The sequence below is a fragment of the Vulpes lagopus genome, chromosome 5 (genome assembly GCF_018345385.1).
Source record: "Vulpes lagopus strain Blue_001 chromosome 5, ASM1834538v1, whole genome shotgun sequence".
NCBI lineage: Eukaryota > Metazoa > Chordata > Mammalia > Carnivora > Canidae > Vulpes > Vulpes lagopus.
In genome coordinates this window covers 94,243,053-94,262,209 of record NC_054828.1, presented here as the reverse complement: position 1 = coordinate 94,262,209, position 19,157 = coordinate 94,243,053, and the positions used below count along the sequence as shown (strand labels likewise).

The following is a 19,157-nucleotide window of genomic DNA, read 5'->3' as shown; positions in this document are numbered from 1 at the left end:
TCCTTGAAGTGAGGCATTATCTCTGGATCCCCAGCACCAAGAACAGTTCTCAGCTCATAAAGTTCCTTTAAAACAAGTTTAATGAGGGGATCCCTGGGTGGCTCAGAGGTTTAGCGCCTCCCTTCGGCCCGGGACATGATCCTGGGGTCCCTGGATCCAGTCCCACATCGGGCTCCCTGCGTGGAGCCTCCTTCTCTCTCTAGGTCTCTACCTCTCTGTGTCTCTAATGAATAAATAAATAAAATCTTAAAAAAAAATAAAACAAGTTTAATGAGATGAAAGGGCCTCAGTTGGCCGAGATTTTGCTAGTCTGATTTACCTTAAATCCCGCTCTCAATCCAATATCTGCCACATGCTAGCTGAAGGATTAAAGGCTATGGAACTGACTTTTTCAGAAATTAAATGCAACAGTAACTTATGAAGAATACCCATGCAGAAGCCCAGGACTTGGCAGTTATTAAGTGCGCTGATCAGTAAGAGAGATTATTGTTTGGTCCCTAAAATGGAAGCAAAACCAAGATTGTTCATAGAGGTTTTGCATTAATACCTTAACCATCTTCTATCAGAATCTGAACTTGGCACAAAACCACTAACCCAATGACACATTCTGAGGTCACAGAGCCCACAGGGCCAAAGAAGACTGCAAAGCCTGTCTGGTCAGAAACAAACATAAAAGGTCTCAGGGATAAAAGGGCTACTAACAAGGCAGGTTCAGTGTTGTATGGCTAGAAGAAGGGCATGCATTGTGTTACTCCATTTATATGAAATGTTCAGAATTGGCAACTCCATGGAGACAAAAAGTAGATTAGTGGTCACCAGGGTTGGGGAAAGAAGATGAGAGAGAGGGAATGCTAACAGGTAAGAGTTTCTTTTGGGGATAATAAAAATGTTCTGGAGCGAAGTGGTGGTGAGGACTGCACAATTCTGTGAGTGTACTAAAACCACTGAATCGTTCGCTTTCATAAAGGAGTGAATTTTATAATATGTGAATTATATCTCAATTAAATAAATAAATAGGATGCATTTTTTAAGCCATAACAGAAAGAAAGAAAAGGAAAAAATGAGCTGGCCCAGTATTTCTGGAAATAAAGCCTGAAATCTTTACATCTAACTGGCATACCCCAAACGATGGGTCCTAACCCTGGCTGCCCATTAGAAGAATCACTCAGAGAGAACTTTTAAAAACACAGTTAAAAAATAAATAAATAAAAAATAAAAACACAGTTGATGCTTGGGTGGTTCAGTCAGTGAACTGTCTGTCTTCAGCTCAGGTCATGATCCTGGGATTCTGAGATCAAGCCCCACATCGGGCTCACTGCTCAGTGGACAGCCTTCTTGTCCCTCTCCCTCTGCCTCTGCCTGCCACTCCCCCTGCCTCTCTCTCTCAAATAAATAAGTAGAATCTTTTTATTATTTTTATTTTTTATTTTATTTTTTTATTTTATGATAGTCAGAAAGAGAGAGAGGCAGAGACATAGGCAGAGGGAGAAGCAGGCTCCATGCACCGGGAGCCCGACGTGGGATTCGATCCCGGGTCTCCAGGATCGCGCCCTGGGCCAAAGGCAGGTGCCAAACTGCTGCGCCACCCAGGGATCCCAAATAAGTAGAATCTTAAAACACACACACACACAAAGTTGATGCTAATATGGAGCCAGAACTGAGAACTTCTGCCCTAGAATTTGAGCTTTTAAAAGGGTCCCTAGTATTGGTTTAGATATCTGTTATTTTATCCTTTCTCATAAACATGAGACAAAATTTTAAATGGCTTGCAGTTTCTGGCTGCTAGAACAGGGATTTTATTTTATTGTCTCACATTGAAAAAAAAAAAAAAAGAAAAGATCAGCAGGTTGCCATTTTATAGACCAAAAATTTGAAGTACAAAATGTCTAAGACACATACCAAGGTCACCAGAGTTGGGGTGGGGATCGGATTACAATTTTGTCCTTGGGACTCCAACTTGAACCAGTAGGAACAGCCACTGGGCACGGGTGGCAGGGACACGCAGCAGGCAGCAGGAAGGCAGGGATGAAGCCTTAGTCTGGGAAAACTGCAAACCCTCAAGGCCGCCGTCTTCACCTTCTGACTTGGTCAAATGGAATCACCCCTCTACGGCCCGCCACCTGGCCTCCCACAAACCTCTTCTCCTTCCGGGGCTGGAAAGAAGAGGTTCATTCCACCTCCTCATCTCAGGTAAGCTACCCCCAAGTGTTCACTTATCTGGAACACTGCTTATCTGATATTCATTATATTCCCAGAAGCTGGTGAACCCCCCATCAGGTCTGCATTAGGCTCCACACTCGTGTCGGGGCCCCAAAGCTGTTTCCAATTGGCAAAGTCATGGCCGGTGCGTGCTGTTCATTAGTATGTTTGTGGGAGGCTGTCGGGGCCCCAACCCAGCACTGGCCGTGGGAACTTCTTCCTAGATCAGAGGATCCTCCAGCCTGAAAGCAGAAAAGAGGGAGCCACCTCCACCTCTCCTGGAGCTCGGGCTCGCAGCTCCTTCACTACCAGCCAGGAACACCCACAGATGGCGCTTGTTGGGGTTCTGATTTGGGGGAGTGACCCCTCTGTGCCATTCCCTGGCTTCTCCATCCCACTCTCCCTCTCCCAGCTGTTTTACGAGTGGAATTCTAATCTGAGTTTCTTCACAATGTCGCCTTTGACTACAAGCTAATAAAACCCCAAACGGGAAACTCAGGAGTAATAGGCCACGTGACTGTAACCTAAGGTTGCTGGTCAACTTGCTTTGGTTTTCAGGCTTGTACCCCATCTGGGGGTTTCAGCCCCCCACACACCTCGGTGGCAATAAAGAGGGTCTTTGTCTTTCATCACGCTGAACACGGGGCCCGAACTTTTCTGAGGAGTCCCATGGATGGCCTCACCTCGCGCCAGGACCTCTGCCCGCCACCCTGCACGTCGGCGACCGTGCCCGGTGCTCAAGCAGCACTTGCCTCTCCAAGGAGCCAGGGGGCCACCACCACCCCCCGCCCCCACCCGGCCACAGGCAGGCTCCCAAGTAGAGCCCTTACCTGCCACCTAACCTGCCAGGACTCACGACGGGGGGCTGCTCAAACCCTGAGCAGAGGAAACTCTTGTACAAGCACACAAATCCTGAACATAAGAATCGGATAAGTCAATGAGAAGGACAAAGGTGTTTCGCAGCGCACCCTGAAATCCACAGCTGTATTGAAGCGTTGTCTTGTAAAAGCCACATAATATTGTACTTTTTTACTGAATTTTGTATTTAATTGCAGAGAACTGGGAAAAATCTTGATTTCCACAGGTAAGTGGTAGCAAATGCTAGCAGGCTTTCAGGAGAATGCCTTGTGATCTTAGGAGAGCCTTTCGTTAAATCAGGGTTTCTCAACCTTTCCTTCATTATTGCCCCCACCTTGGTAGACATTTTTGTCTATTGTGCTCTCCTGCTCTGTGAAATTTTAATACCATAGATACACTGTGTATTTCTTTTTTTAAAAAAAATATTTTATTTGTTCATGAGAAACACACACACAGAGAGAGAGAGAGAGAGAGAGAGAGGGAGAGAGGGAGAGGCAGAAACATAGGCAGAGGGAGAAGCAGGCTCCATGAAGGGAGCCTGATGTGGGACTCGATCCCAGGATTCTGGGATCATGCACTGAGCCAAAGGCAAACGCTCAACCACTGAGCCACCCAGGTGTCCCACACTGTGTATTTCTTTAAGTGCAGTGACCCTCTGGAGGGCCGTGCACCACTACCATAGCTAGAATTTTTTGTTCCCCTTGGAGGCAATATTAGTCTGGTTGAGAATGCATGAGTTCAATCTGTCCAAGGCTTGAAATAGTTGTAGACGATTTTGGTGTCAGAGGGCAATCATTAGAATGACAGCAAGACTAGAAACAACAGAAAATTCTTAGATGATAATTATTATTTGCTAGACACTGTTCTAAGCACTTTACCTGCACTTATATAAACTCGTGATATTATTATCATTTAATAGATGACAAAAAGGAGGCACAGAGAGGTTAGGTGACTTACCCAAGGCCACACAGGTAGCACGTGGTAGAGCTGGGAATCATGCCCAGGCTCCATACCCTGAACCTGCCTTGCTTGTTTCTTTATCACAAATACAGAAATCAAGATGCATCTAAACCCTGCAAAGAAACCACCCATCATGAGACACTTCCACAAAGTGACACATCATATGTTATTAAACTGGCCACTGAGCTATGAAGACGCCCCAAGCCAGGCCCACCAAGAGCATGGGTGAGTACCTGCAAAAAGGCATGAGAGAAGACTACGCATGCCTGAATATTTAACACACCTGAGGTATCGCTACAAGCTTCCTAACCAATACCACACTTATTATAAGAATTCCAACACAGACATAGGCAGGGGACTTCTCTGCCCCAATGTGGGGTATTTTGGCAGCATCATTAGTCTCTAGTATGTTGAAATGTGGGTTATTTAATTGGACATATTTTATTTTGGTTGCACATTTTCACACGGTGAAAAGAGAATTAAAAAAACAAATCAAGCTCAACATTTGAGAAACCCCCAAAGCACTGACCCAGGGCAGAGACTTGGAAATCACCTGATAACCTTCCAGGGCTCTCTGGCTGAGGGTGTCGGCTTGCACAAGCTGGGGCAGATTCAACCCAGCCCTGCACCCAGGTCCTGCTAGGGCATCCCACCTCACCTCCCTCTGACCTTCTAGCCCATGTCACTCAGCCCTACTGCCTGTCATTCCCCACTTTCAGAAGGTGACTCTAACTCTGAGCAAGATCACAGCCAACTGGTCCAAGCCCCTCACCTGCCTCTGAAAAACAGGTCACTTTCATATCTGTTCTGATGCCTTATCAGAGTGAGAGCAGGGAATTCTCTTGACTTTCTACCTGTGTGTGCACTGCTTTCTTCCCATTCATTCATCTCTAACTTATTGCATGCCAGCAACTGGGGAATCGAAACAGGCAAATACATCATCACACAGTGTTTCTAGCATTATGAAGGAAAAAGAACAGGGGGCCTCATTCAGCATGGGGGCAGGTGAGTGGAAATCATCTCAGGAGAGAGGGTAACAACAGGAACTGCCTTCCTGGCTGTGTAATACTGTCTCAGACCTGGTTTTCTATCAGTAAATTAGTAATAATCCTAATCCCTGTCCCAGATGGGGGTGTTGACTAAGTGCAGTGATCTTCTAGAGCAGGGGTTCTTGACCACGCCTGCACACTGAAATCACTTGGAGCCTTATGAAGTCCTGATGAATGAGGCCCATCACCAGGCCTGGCCCAGGCATCCTGATTGTCAAAGTGCCGATGGTGGCGATTGTGGGGCATGGCTGCAGCAGGAAGCACTGCACGAGCGGGGCAGGAAGCCAGGCACACTGGAAGTGCTAAAAAAGTCTGAACTATTACCAAGGGTGGTGTCTCTGCTTCTCACTCCCATCCTCTTCAAAGATGCTCACGTTCTCAAATCAAAATCATCCCTTAGCCCTCCAGCAATCACTCCCATGTGGATGACTTTTGTGATAAAACTATAACAACTGCTTGACAGCCAAATTCATAAAGACACAAAGTAGAAAGGGAGTTGCCATGGGGAAGAGGAATAGGAAGCTGTTCACCAGGGAAAGAATTTCTGATTGGGAAGACGAAAAAGTCCTGGAGACAGATGGTGGTGATGGCTACACATTGTAGGGCGGTATTTAACTACACACTTAAGAGAGGCTAAGAGAGTAAATTTTATGTTATGTGTATTTTACCACCACTTTTTTTAAAGACTTATTTCTTTATTCATGAGAGACACAGAGAGAGGTAGAGACACAGGCAGAGGGAGAAGCAGGTTCCCTGCAGGGAGCCTGATGTGGGACTTGATCCCTAAATCCTGGGATCACATCCCGAGCCAAAAGCAGATACTCAATCACTGAGCCACCCAGGTCTCCTTACCACAATTTTTACTTGTATTCAAAATGTCTTTTGATGTCCACAGAATGTAAGAAATGTTACCTTGAACAATAACGAAAAGAATACATGTATACTTTTTCATCTCTAAGAAGCTATCCAACAGAAGAACCACTTTGCTGTCAAGATATATGTAACAAGTGTGTTCAGTGGGGCATGGTGGGATAGGGCAAGAAGCATCAACAGCCTACAAGTTCATCACTACAGGAGTGCAGGAGTAAGTCAAGTCCATTTTGGGAATACTATACAACCATGAAAAAGACTGAGATGGTGGGTCTCCGTGTTCTCCAGCAGCTCAGGCAAATAATACACTATTCAGGGAGATGCTGGGCCCCTGGCATCTGAACCCCCCTCCCCATATCTAGGAATCCTTGCCCCCTTCAAGTCCTGGTGGGAGACAGGGTCCACCCCCCACACCCTGGGGGCCACATGCCAGCACATTAACTGTAGCAGTGGCATCAGTCTGGTTTTGTGGCATAATGGTGGCCGTGGTCTGGGCTGCTGCCTGGTCTCCACAGACTGAGCCCATAGCCTCCTCAGCAAGTCTGGGAAGCACCCTGATGTCCTTGAAAGAAATTCCTTCTCCACTGCTCTCAGCCAGCTGAGAGCTGCTGCTTGTAACTAAGAACCCTAGTGATGAAAATAGAATAGGACTTGTTTTTTAACAACCACCAAAAAATAGGTCTTTATTATGTCAATAGATAAGGGCAGCGAACATTTCTCGAACACTTACTACATGCCAGGCCCTGTTCTAGATACCTTTCATGTGCCAACTCACTTAGTGTCCACAACACACCTATTTGGTCTGTATGATTAATCTCATTGTACAGATGAGGGAATGCTGGCTTCCATGAGGGTAGGTAACGTGCCCAAAGTTACAAAGTTTGTAGGTAGTGGAGTGGTTGTGTGAACCCAGGAAGTCTGGCTCCAGAGCCCATAAGCCCAGCCCTTCTGCAAACATGACACCACAGAGATCTGAAGAGGGACCATAAGGAGCTGTCCACACCTGTTACTTCTGGGATGGGACAGGGGTGGGGCTGGAGGAGGCCACTGGCATGTTCCTTCTGTTTGGTTTGAATCTTTTGCAACAAGAACCATTCGTGTGCTATTTTCAAATAAAGTAGCACTGTGGAGTGGATAAACTTGAAGTAGGGGGGTCTGCACACCGCCAGGCCTCACAACAGACTCCACAGGCTGCAACAGCTTCCCGCTGCCACCTCCATGGACCTAACGAGGATTCAGCCCCAAGTCTCATGCCAGGGGTTCTGTGACAACCCACTCCCAAGGTGTCTACTGTGATGTGGCACTCCAGGAGATGCTATTTGTGTAAATCACACAGGTTCTTTGCCCTGGGTTCAAGGGCACCTCGGAGCCCATATTCTACACCCCACCCTTCAAGTCTGACTAGTCTTAAAGCACCATGTGGTCCTAGGCACCCTTCTAGGATCTTCTCACCTACCCATCCACTACCCTGTCCATCAGAAAGAACCTGCCTGGTTCTCCTACAGTTTCACTCTCCAAGGCCCAAGTTAGAGCTAATTCTCCTATTCTCTGCCCACACCACTGCCCTCTGTTTCTGGTAGAAAGGTATCACGTTCGCAGGCCACTTCTTTCTCAGTTTATCCACCCTCTCCTCCTTTCCTCACTCAGATGGCCTTTCTCACTCCACTCCTAGGGGCCACCGTACCCCCACCCTTTCACACGAATGCCCTACTACCACGCAAGGGTTGGAGTCACTAGAAACATCATCTTGATCGTGGGTCTATTTTGCAATGACTCGGACACCCAAGTGCGATCATTTCACGTGAGCCCTAACCAGATGAGGGCTGGTTTGTTTGTTTGATGTAGGCTCTATGCCCAACGTGGAACTTGAACTCATGGCCCTGAGATCAGGAGTCTCATGCTCTACCAACTGAGCCAGCCAGGCACCCTGAGATGAGGTGTTTTTTGTTTTGTTTTGTTTTTTAAATAATTTTAGCCCTACTGACATGTTCGAGAGTAAAATGGATTCCATCCACTTAAATACCCCAAATGTTAACATTTAATCTGTCCTCTCTCTCTCCCCATGTAGTTTATTCTCTGAACATTTAAGACTAAGTTACACACAAGATACCCTTACCTCTAAATACTTCAGCGTACATCTCCTAAAAAAGACATTTTCTTACATTACCAGTTTATTTGCCTAATCAGGAAGTTCACATTGATAACAACACTATCATCTCATCTACATACTTTATTCAACTTTTGCCAATTGTCCAAATGATGTCCTTCAGAGACAGAGAGAGGGAAAAAAAGAAAAAGAAAGAAAAAACCCATGGTCTGGGATTCAGTCTGGGCTGAACACTGCTTAGAATGAACTTCCCAGTTTCTAGACATGTCCATCCAGATTGGACAAGTCACTGTCCTCCCCAGGCTCCACCCTCCATCACCCATGAGGATATAAGGGCAGAAAAACCAAGGCTATTGTAGCCCAACTGCTCTATATATATTGAAGGCTGCCAGCCAGTGGTGTCACAGCTACTGTAATAACCATCAGCTTCCCCCAGGCCTAGACACAATCCATTGGACTGAAAAAACTGAACTCATTTCACTAAGTCTTTACTAGGTGTCAGAGCACTACATGTGTCATCTCAGCGAAGCCTCCCCATTTTTACAGTCATTCCCATTTTGCAGATGAAACAACCAAGTGTGCAGTGGTGGAGTCATTTGCTCAAGGTCTTTCCAAGGCTTACAGAATGAGAAACAAGGATGGCAGAAAACATGCCTTGTCCCTGGCAGTCTGACCCACCTTATCTAGGCTGAAATAGGAAGGGAAGGGGAATCTCTGCAGAGAGACCACCAAGGCCTCAGCAGCAGGGCCCACACAGTTGCCTGGCAGTGGAACACTCCAGTCAAATGCAGCACACAGTCCCTGAGGCAGAGGAGAAAGGGGTCCTGAGACCACAGTAAAAACAACAAAATTATGCCAAGTTCCATGCTGCAAAATGATTTCTCTTGTGGCCTGGGGGTAAATCTTTGTCCCCTCCCTGTGCATGGCTTCGCCCTATGCAGTTGAATATGAAGTCTCCTCCCCTTGTAGGACATTGATCGTAGCCGGTGAAGAACTCAACTTCTGATGCTCACGACAGAAGAGCACCAAGCACACACTGCCTCAAGTGCTGACTATGCCTACAGGAGCACTATCCCATCTCATAGCCAGTCTGGTGACTCACCCCGGTCTGAGCTAGCACGGAGCACTCGTCTCTGAGTCCTTATGTCGTGCCAGTGCTTTGCAGGAGAAGCTGTGGGGCCTGATGTCTTGAAGCTGGTATCATGTTAAGTGGAGCCACATCCTTCCATTCACCCTGGAGCAAATCAATTCCTTTCTCAGGAGGAAAGGCCATGCATTTGTCCCAGTGGGCTTGTGACCACCTCCCCAGGGGATGTGGGAAAGCTCTTTCCTTCCTGTCCTCAGCACAGATGCCACCACCCCTCCAGCTGCCAGCAGTTTGGAAAGTTTCTTGGTTGAAACATTTCCCCAGCTAAATTGTGAGGCTCTGAAAGCCTTGGTAGGATTTATATTTTTTTAATGCCATGGCTCAAATAAAGGTGTGTGCTTCCCTTTCTCCTCTTTTTTTTTTTTTTAATTTAGTTTCTACTGGGGGAGCCTGAGTGGTTCAGTGGGTTAAGCGTCTGACTTGGTTTCAGCTCAGGTCATGATCTTGGGGTCCAGAGATCGAGCCCTGCATCAGGCTCTGTACTCAGAGAAAGCCGGCTTCCCCTCTTCCTCTCCCTCTGCCTCTCTCCCCACTCGTGCTCTTAGTTTTTACTAAGGTAGAAATTATGACAATCACTTGTTTCTCTGCACCAGAGTACTGCTTACCACAGCCCTCACCTTAACTGCTAAGAGCTGAGCCCTTGTCTCCACTGAATCTCTGCCACAAGCCTTAGGAAGCCACTTAATGTTTTTGACCCTCAGCTATTCCATCTGTAAATGGGAATAATAATCTGTTCTACCTCAAAGTGCTTAAAGCACTTTATGCATATATTTTTACAAGTGTGTGTGTGTGTGTGTGTGTAAAACAGCTTAACAGCTTAAGTCAAATGAAGTATTACATAGAAAGCACTTAACCCAGTAAACTCCCAACAAATGGAAGATTCTATTTCTTCTGTTCATACCACTACTGCTACTATGATCACCAAATACAACTTTGCAAAGCTGGGGAACACCAGGGCCCCTTGGCATTTTGGTCTGTGCTTTTCAATCCCCACTGCTCACAGTATGATCCCAGGGTGCCCGAGCCACAGGAAGGACACAAGCCAGAGCTGAAAGCCAGAGCTTTCCAGGGTGCTGGCTGCCAAATGGCACAAGCCACGGGGAGTCAATTAAGTCCATGCTCCCAAATCCGCATCTACCACCAACTAGTTCCAAGCGAGCCCAAGGTACTGCCCCTTCCTGCAAACCAGCCTCTGGTTGATCTTTCAGATTCCAGAGGCAGGTCCCTGGCCTCCTCAAGATCCTTCTCTATGGCCACTTGCCGCCTTGAAAATATTCTTTCGTCCCTTCAGGGTCTCAATTCTACTGTCCCTCCAAACCTGAGGCGACCCCAGTTGAGAAGACTGCCTGCACTGCAAGCAGTACAGCCTCTTCCAAGAACAGTAAAGTGCGTCTACATCTGTGCCCTCTCGGCCTACATGGAAGGAGCACCGACCCCGTTCACCCATCCAAGAAGCACTTCCTGAGAGCCTAGGGGACAGAGGACTGTGAATTAAAAAAAGGCAAGGTCTACATTCTCAAGCAGGGGGTCAGATGGATGATACACAAAGATAAAAGCTGAAGGTCAGAGCCAAAGATAAGCGTAAGCAGGTCCATGCTGGCACATTCCTCCTTTGGTGCAAGGTATTCCCACCCCTCCCCTCCCAAGCCCCCAAGCACACAAAATGAATGTGCCCCAAATGGCTGTCCGGCGTCACCCCTCCGGGCTCACTCGCGGGCCCCGGGCTCCGCCGAACAATCGGGGCTTCTGGAGGCAGGCCGAGCAGGCGCATTCTCATGTGCAGAGCCCACAGCGCCCTTCTCAGCTGATTGTGTCCAAGCGGCCGGGGTCTCCGAGGCGCATGAATGCCCTTGAATGGACCCATTCAGACTGACAGACAGGAGCTGAAAGCTGCACACACACAAAAGCCACTGGGCAGCCGAGGACTCCAGCCCACTCCACAAAGAGCGGTGTGCAGACTTCTCTACAGTTTCAACGGCATCTCTGGGCACCAACTACACAGTACCCCTCTGACTCCAAGTGGGTGACAGCAGCCGACCGTGGCCGAGCATGGAGGAGGCCGAGGGGTAGAGGTAGAAATTAAAAGCCAACCAACAATAAATAAACAGAATACCCTTTTCCTGACCAGTGAGATGGGGCTCCGGGCCAGAGGAGCCGAAGGGCGCCTCCGTGTGCCTATCCTGTACTCTGGTTAGGGCTGCATTCCTGACACCCACAGTGACCTTTAAGGACTCCGGCTGACCTGAGATTGTTTAACATGTCACTAAGAAAAATGATCTCGAAAGGGCACAGCCACTATTTAAATGACGACTGGAAAAACCTGGCCCCATTCTTGTGCCACTCGGTATTTTCCAGGGGGAGAAAAATCTCTGAACCGACATTTGTAGTTTGAAATAGGACTTGGAAGGGGAGAGAACCACCCACCTGGAATTCTTTTAATTGCTTCAAGGGGAGGGTAGCCTCTGCCAGTCAGAGGAGCAGAGAAGTCTGTTTACACTGTTGCGCACAAATATTGTACGTTCACAGTCAGGTGGCTACTCTTGGAAACGCTGATTCTCAGCTCCCAAGATCACATTACTTTAGAAACAACCCCCCAAAAAGATAATTAAAGATAGTTCCTCCTCATAATGCAATACTATAAAGAGCAATTAAAATTAAATTAACTTGTCATAGTAAAAAAGATGGATGATATTCTTAGGCTTCCCGACCCAGAGCTGGTAATTCATGGAGAGAAGGAAGAAGTCTATGAGTGAGTAGCAGTTTTACTACAGAAATATTAAATGTTCAGATAAATTCTGTGAACAAATCAAGATAACAGGAGACAGGTATGTACCCTGGCACAATTATTGGTTTTCTTACATTTATTTCATTTTTTAAATAAAGCAATAATTCAAACATATAAAAAGAAAAGACAGAGAAAAACCTAAAAACCAATAAACTCATCAACCCAAATTCACAAATGGTAACATTTTGTCCTATTTGCTGTTTTCCTGGGGTTTTTTTTAAAGAAATAAAATGTTATAGAACCAGAAGCCACTTGCCCTCCTTCTGCAGAGGCAACACGTCCAGATTTTTATAGGTTTGCCATTATTGATGCAACATAAACAGACCATAACATTGTTTTTTTGAGTTTTTTTTTTAACTTTTCAGTGTGAAATAATTATAGACAGGAAACTGAAAAGAAATGAATAGGGAGTCCCACGCATTCTTCACCCCACACTCCCCTGATGTGAATACACTGCATAAATAACTATAGTACACTATCAAAACTAGGGTAGTGACACCGGCACGACCCACAAAGCTTATTCAAATTTTACTAGGTTTTTTTTTTTTTCAGGTTTTATTTATTGGAGGGGGGAATAGCAGGGGGAGGGGCAGAGGGACAAGCAGATTCCCTGTTGAGTGGGGAGCCCAACCCCAAAACCTCTAGATCATGACCTGAGCCAAAGTCAGAGGCTTAACCAAGCCACCCAGGCACCACAAGATTTTCTCAGTTTCACAAGCACTCATGTGTGTGGGAACCCATGCAACTTTATTACATGTGTAACTTTGTATAACCACCACAATCAAGACACTAAACTGTACTATCCCTACAGGACTCCCTTGTGCTACTCCCTCCTTCATGGGGAGGATGCCAATCACCTATCCCACCTCTAGCTCCTGACAACCACTAACCTGTTCCCATTTCTAATTTTATTATTTCAAGAATGTTATTTAAATGGAATAGTGCAGTATGTAGGCTTTGAAGATTGGCAGTTTTACATGGCATCATTTCCTTGAGGTCCATCCACATTGTTTCTGCATTGGTTATTTGTTCCCTTCTACTGCTAAATAGTGTTCCATGGTGTAGATACACTGGTTTCTTGAATCACTCATCATTGAAGGACATCTGGGTAGGTTCTAGTTTGTGGCTATTTTGAGTAATGGTGCTATGAACATTCATATATAAGTTTCTTTGTGAACATAATAGAAAGGCCCTAAAAGAGTATAAATAATTTTGAAAAAGAATAAAGGAATCTTTATTCCCAATGTGAATTACTATGTAGCTAGAGTAATTGTGACAGCATGGTAGTGGTAGAGGAATAAACACATAGGTCAATGGAACAGAACAGGAAACACACAATCAGCCCCCACACAAATATGTCCAGGTGACTTTTAATAACACTGCAATGAATTCATTGGGGAACGTATAGCCTTTTCAACAAACGGTGCTGGAGTGACTGGACATGAAATAACATCAACTTCAATTTCATACTTTATACAAAAGGTAACTCAAAATGGATCACAGACTTAAACATAAAGTATTAAACTTTTACGGAAGAAAAACCAGGACACGTGGAGATAACTCGAGTTCTGTTATTCACAGGATACCAGGAAGAACCTCTTAACACATCTCTGGTGTGTCCCAGATGACTGAAATTCCACTATTAGACAGTCATACCTTTTGCATAGGAGCTCATCCAGAAAATTCCTTTGGGAGAGATATGAGCTTTAAATCCTGAGGTGAATCAAATTTCAAGAACTCTCCAGCTAACAGCCAAGAGGACATTCTAAAAGGAAGTAAAATGAAAAAAAGCACTATATACTTGGGAGAAAATAGATGGTTAGAGAGGAGTCAGAGGGATAAAGATGACCTTCTGAAAAGTTCCACCTACTTGACAATGCCAAAGTCAGTTCTTCCAAAATCTCTCTCTGGTCCACAATCATTGGTGGTGGTGATGCTGGTGATGAGTTTCCACCAAACTAAATTTGCCCAACATGAGCAGATATTCATACAGGGTGTGCACCAACTTACACACAAAGAAGAGTGTGTACATAAGTGTAAAAGGATGGAGTTAAAGGATGGAGTTGCTGATGTTTCTTCAGTTTAGTATAAATCTAGCTCAAAATAAATAATTTCCATTCAAACAGGGGAATAATATGGAAGATCTATTTATTGCCTATCTAGCATCTTCCTTCCTGGGTTTCCTATTTCTTTTACATGGCTGTCTTATGGAATTACTCACGTAAATGCCTTGGGGGGCACTTGTTCCTGGAGTTTCCTAATTACAGATACATTGGACATATCACCAACTTCAAAAGAATCAAAAACAATCAAGAGCTTTTAACCCTACAACTCTGTAGAAGCAAAATTTTTACCTATGGTAATTTAGGAGGCACGACAGACGCCATATGATCATGTAATCATATTTACCAAACCATAAATCTGTGTCGTATAATCTGAGGGATAAGAATCCTAGAAACAACAGAAATGAAAATTTTAAATCCAGGAAATGTGGTCCCATGAGATCTCAGGCTACCGTTGCTTGTTTTTCCAGTCCACGCAGGAAGAGTGTTCAGAGAGGAGGCATCAAGTCTCCGCAGCGCCCCCTAGGGCAAGGAGGAGTCACAGCAGGCTGGAGCAAGCCCTCAGCTTTTCCATTTCACTTTGAAGGGGCCCTGAAAACATTTCCCCCCAACGGGGATCCTCTCCTGACTGGAGTAAACCCTTATCTCCCAGCCAGGCAGTTCAGAGAACATGACGCTCAAATTAAAATGAGCAGCAGAGCATACAAACAGACCAGGAGGCTTAGTCTATGAGCACCACACGGAAAATGAAGCCCTCTCAGTTCTGACCATGAGCTTTTCTACCAGTTAGCCACAAAGAGCCGCCACAGGCCAGGAGCTGCCACAGTCCTAGTGCAGCGTGGCACCTCAGGCTTGGATACAGTCATTCTCTTGCTCAAGGCAGTCTCTTGAGAAAACTCGTGAGCACAGACCATACAACCCTCATGGAACCAAAGGCCACCAGGAGCCAAGTGAGCTTCTGTGAGGTGCCTGTGCCGCCCTGGGGTTAAGCGTGAGGGCTCTAATGTCTGACTCCCGCTCAGGACTGGGCAACCCACCTAGCTTTCCTGTGCCTCAGCAGTCTCATCTGTTAACTGCTGTGGTGTGGATTGATGCGTCAATCCATGGGCCTGGCAGAGTAGGTCCTCAGCGCAGGCTGCTTATTATGACCTCACTTCTTGTTCCTAGAGCACACTCACCTAAAGCTGATTCCCCAGGTGTTCCTTAGGCCCTGCCTAGGCAGTCACGCAAAACTAAGAAGGATCCCGAAGGCTGGAATGAGCTCCAGATGTGGAGCCGGAGAACTGAGACACAGGCAGACCCTGTCACTCAACTTTGCTGTGACATCTTAGGGCAGGGCCTTGACCTCTCTGAGATGGTAAGAGTCTTCACCTTGCTGTGAGGATCAGAAGGGAGGGCTGCCGTGAGAGACCTCACACCTGGCCAGAACAGGAGCTCTTGAGCCAAATCAACTGGGAAAGGCCCGCTTCCTGCAGCAGAGGCTGGGCATTGAAACAGAGGGAAATACAGTCACTGAGAGCCTGCCTTGCCCTGGCCCACCCCCATACCAAGGGCAGGGAGCATCATCAGTGGGGCCACCCTCTCGGTCCACACACAATGGCATCTGCTGGGAGAAATTCAGTGCTGCAGCCTTGTGCTTGTACCTGGCAAGGATGGGCCAGGAGAGGGTGGACTGTTGATAGCATCCTCCACTGGGCTCTCCAGGTAAGAAGGCCCTTCATAATCACCATCACAAAGATGCCAGAACTACCAAAGACTAGAAGACCTTTCTCCTGCAAGTTGACTCTTATATGTATGTGCCCCTTGTCCCTTCATTCCCTCATCATCAAACTTTTTTTTAAGATTATATTTATTTATTCATGAGAGACACACAGAGACAGAGAGAGAGAGAGAGAGAGAGAGAGAGAGGCAGAAACACAGGCAGAGGGAGAAGCAGGCTCCATGCAGGGAGTCTGATGTGGGACTGGATCCTGGGTCTCCAGGATCACACCCTGGGCTGAAGGCGGCGCTAAACCGCTGAGCCACTGGGGCTGCCAATAAACTTCTAAAGTCACCTTCAGGTGACCTTTCCCCTTGAATATCCCACAGTCCTCAGCCAGACTCTACTTTCCATAACTGCCTGTCAGGCCTGGTCCAGCCCCTCTTCCTGGTTGTCAAAGCCATTGGGCCATTCCTTAGGCCCTTTCTTGTGCCCTACCCTACCCTCAGGGTCCCTCTGCTGACTGGAATGGCTCCCCCCCCCCCATTTTTTCCAGATTCATTGAGATAGAATTGACATAATATGTCCTTAAGTTTAAGGTATACAACATAATGATTTGATTGTGTGTTTGCTGTGAAACCCTGTCCTCCTTCTATCTACCCAGGTCTTGCCTGGGTCCTCCCCTTGTCCTCCCCCTGGAACCACTTGTTATATAACACCCCTGCCCATGACTTGACAACATCACGGTGGCCAACATGCCCCATCACCTTCCACTTTCTCCAGACCTGGGCCTCTGTTTGTCTCACTATCACCTGTTTGTCTAAGACTTGCTAAAACTGCAGCTCCCAGAGCTAAGCCTGAAGCTCCAGAACTGGGGTTGAGCAGCAGTTTTTAGGGCCATTCTCTGCCTTGAGCTGAGCTCTCTCATTCAACCATTGGCCGACACACTTGCCATCCCCCCTTAACACTCACTTCTTTTATTTGGATTGCAATGGCCTCTATGACTAGGTAAGCTCACTGAAAATGGCCTGGAGGTGTGTCTTCTTGCATCCTCTAGAGTACGAGGCACAGGCAGGTGTACAACTACCCACTGATTCACCCACTAATTTTACCCCAACTCAGGTCTGAACTAAATGACATGCCTATTCAACAGACTACCAAACACCTCTTGTCCTATACCAGTATAGGTCTGAGAGTCAGCAGGCAACAGAGATGAAGAAAGACACTGAGAAGGAGCCAGGAACAGCTAAAATAAAGTCCACCATGTACAATAATGAATTGACTACTGTTTGCAGTGTTTTCCCCAGGCCTGAGATAGAAGTTGGACTGGGGACACCATGGACCATCCATCACAAGAACCTGAGACTCAAGTGACTCAGATTTGTACTAACATGGAGAGACAAGTTGGAAATTCAATAATGAACTCTGTTAATGTTCTGCCTTCCAGAAAGGCCTTTGTACCATGAGTAAATACAAATCTTGGTTGATTTTGTCCACACGTTTGAAATGATTTCTGTAATCTATTATTTCAGGTGTAATCAGGATGCTTTTTAAAAAAGATTTTACTGGGATGCCTGTGTGGCTCAGTGGTTGAGCATCTGTCTTTGGCTCAGGGCATGATCACGGAGTCCCAGGATTGAGTCCCACATCGGGCTCCCTGTGGGGAGCCTGCTTCTGTCTCTACCTCTCTCTCTCATGAATAAATAATAAAATGTTTAAAAATAGAGAGAGAGGGATCCCTGGGTGGCTCAGCGGTTTAGTGCCTGCCTTCAGCCCAGAGGCGTGATCCTGGAGACCCGGGATTGAGTCCCACATCAGGCTCCCTGCATGAAGCCTGCTTCTCTCACTGCCTGTGTCTCTGCCTCTCACTCTCTCTCTCTGTGTCTCTCATAAATAAATAAAAAGAGAGAGAGAGAGAGAAAGCACGAGCAGCAGGAGGAAGAGAGGGACAAGCAGACTCCCCATTGAGCAGGGAGCCTGACCTGGGGCTCGATTCCAGGACTCTGAGGTCATGACCTGAGGTGAAGGCAGATGCTTAACCAACTGAGCCACCCAGGCATCCCCAGGATGCTTTTTAATCATGGCAAGACACCATCATTTTACTTTCGTCCTGGGACGACAAAAAAAACCTACATTTCTCAGGCTCTCTAGGGGTTTTAAGTGGAAGCACTTTGCCTGACTTCTGCTCTCTCATCCCTCCTCCCCCGACTGGATGTAGAAACTTCAGTGGAGAACCATGAAGCCCTAGAAGGGCTGTTTTCCAAATGCAATCCCCAGACTGGACCGGAGGCGGCAGCAGGTGGAACTTGTTAGAAATGCAGGCTCTGTGGGAATGGGCCCAGCAATCTGTCCTATTACGGTGATTCTGACACATACTCAAACTTGGGAACCACTGCTCCAAAAGATGGCAGAACCTTTATATGGAAAGATCTAGGTCCCAGAAGGAAGTGCAGGGCTACCGACTGCACTGGAGATAGAAATTAACTTGTCTTGGGCAGCCTGGGGGGCTCAGCGGTTTAGCGCCGCCTTCGGCCCACAGCTTGATCCTGGAGACCAGAGATCGAGTCCCACATGGGGCTCCCTGCATGGAGCCTGCTTCTCCCTCTGCCTGTGTCTTTGCCTCTCTCTGTGTCTCTTGTGAATAAATAAATAAAATCTTTTAAAAAAATAAAAGAAATTAACTTGTCTTGGTTAAGCCATTTGAGGGGGGCCCCTGGGTGGCGTAGTCGGTTAAGCGTCTGCCTTCAGCTCAGGTCGTGATCCCAGGATCCTGGGATCGGGCCCTGTTGTCTGGCTCTCTGCTCAAGTGGGGAGCCTGCCTCCCCTTCTCCCTCTGCCTGCTGCTCCCCCTACTCTCTCTGTCAAGTAAATAAATACAATCTTTAAAAAAAATTAATAAATGAGGGGTTGTTTTGTAAAATAGGTGTTCTATCCCAACAAAAACACCACTAATCACTGGGCTTCCACTCATTAGGGCCATTTCCCAGCTGGGGTTTCCCAATGTCAAAGGCTGGCAGGGCAAGCTCTCTGGAGAGCAGTGAGCTGGGGTTATTTTATCCCGGCTGTGATAGCCCACACAGGGACCCTTTCTACCCCCTCATTCATTCGTTCACAGTCAGGTTGGTATGTTAACAATGGGGAAAGCGGAAGTCACCCAGAGCCAGGATCAGATAGCAGCCAGCTGCTGGTGTTAACACATTCCTGCCACCCTCCAGCCCTCCTGCTGGCACCCCAGGCCAGCAGCAGCCCATTTTGTCTTCTCAGGGCATCCAGAGCCCGATTCTTGGCCCCCCCCCCCCAATTAACAGACGGCTAATGTTGGGAAGCCCGTGCCGGCAGCGCCTGCAGGTGCCAGGCTGGCCTGAGACGCTTGGAGGTCCACCTTTCCATCCGTGACATTCAAGTTCAGGTTTGAGGGCC

At 46.9% G+C, this 19,157-nt stretch overlaps 1 protein-coding gene, 1 long non-coding RNA gene and 1 other non-coding gene across 4 annotated transcripts in view; 1 reads left to right on the top strand and 2 right to left on the bottom strand.

Annotated features, from left to right (window-relative positions):
• TCF7L1 (transcription factor 7 like 1) overlaps window positions 1-19,157 on the bottom strand; it is a 159,477-nt gene that overhangs the window by 89,945 nt on the left and 50,375 nt on the right. The gene's annotated exons all lie outside the window — the stretch shown is intronic.
• On the top strand, window positions 1,646-10,469 carry LOC121490515. Its single transcript, XR_005987701.1, has 3 exons — window positions 1,646-2,190; window positions 4,110-4,242; window positions 9,013-10,469. It is a non-coding gene; the product is annotated as an uncharacterized LOC121490515 (long non-coding RNA).
• TRNAR-CCU lies at window positions 7,788-7,860 on the bottom strand. Its single transcript has one exon. It is a non-coding gene; the product is annotated as a tRNA-Arg (tRNA).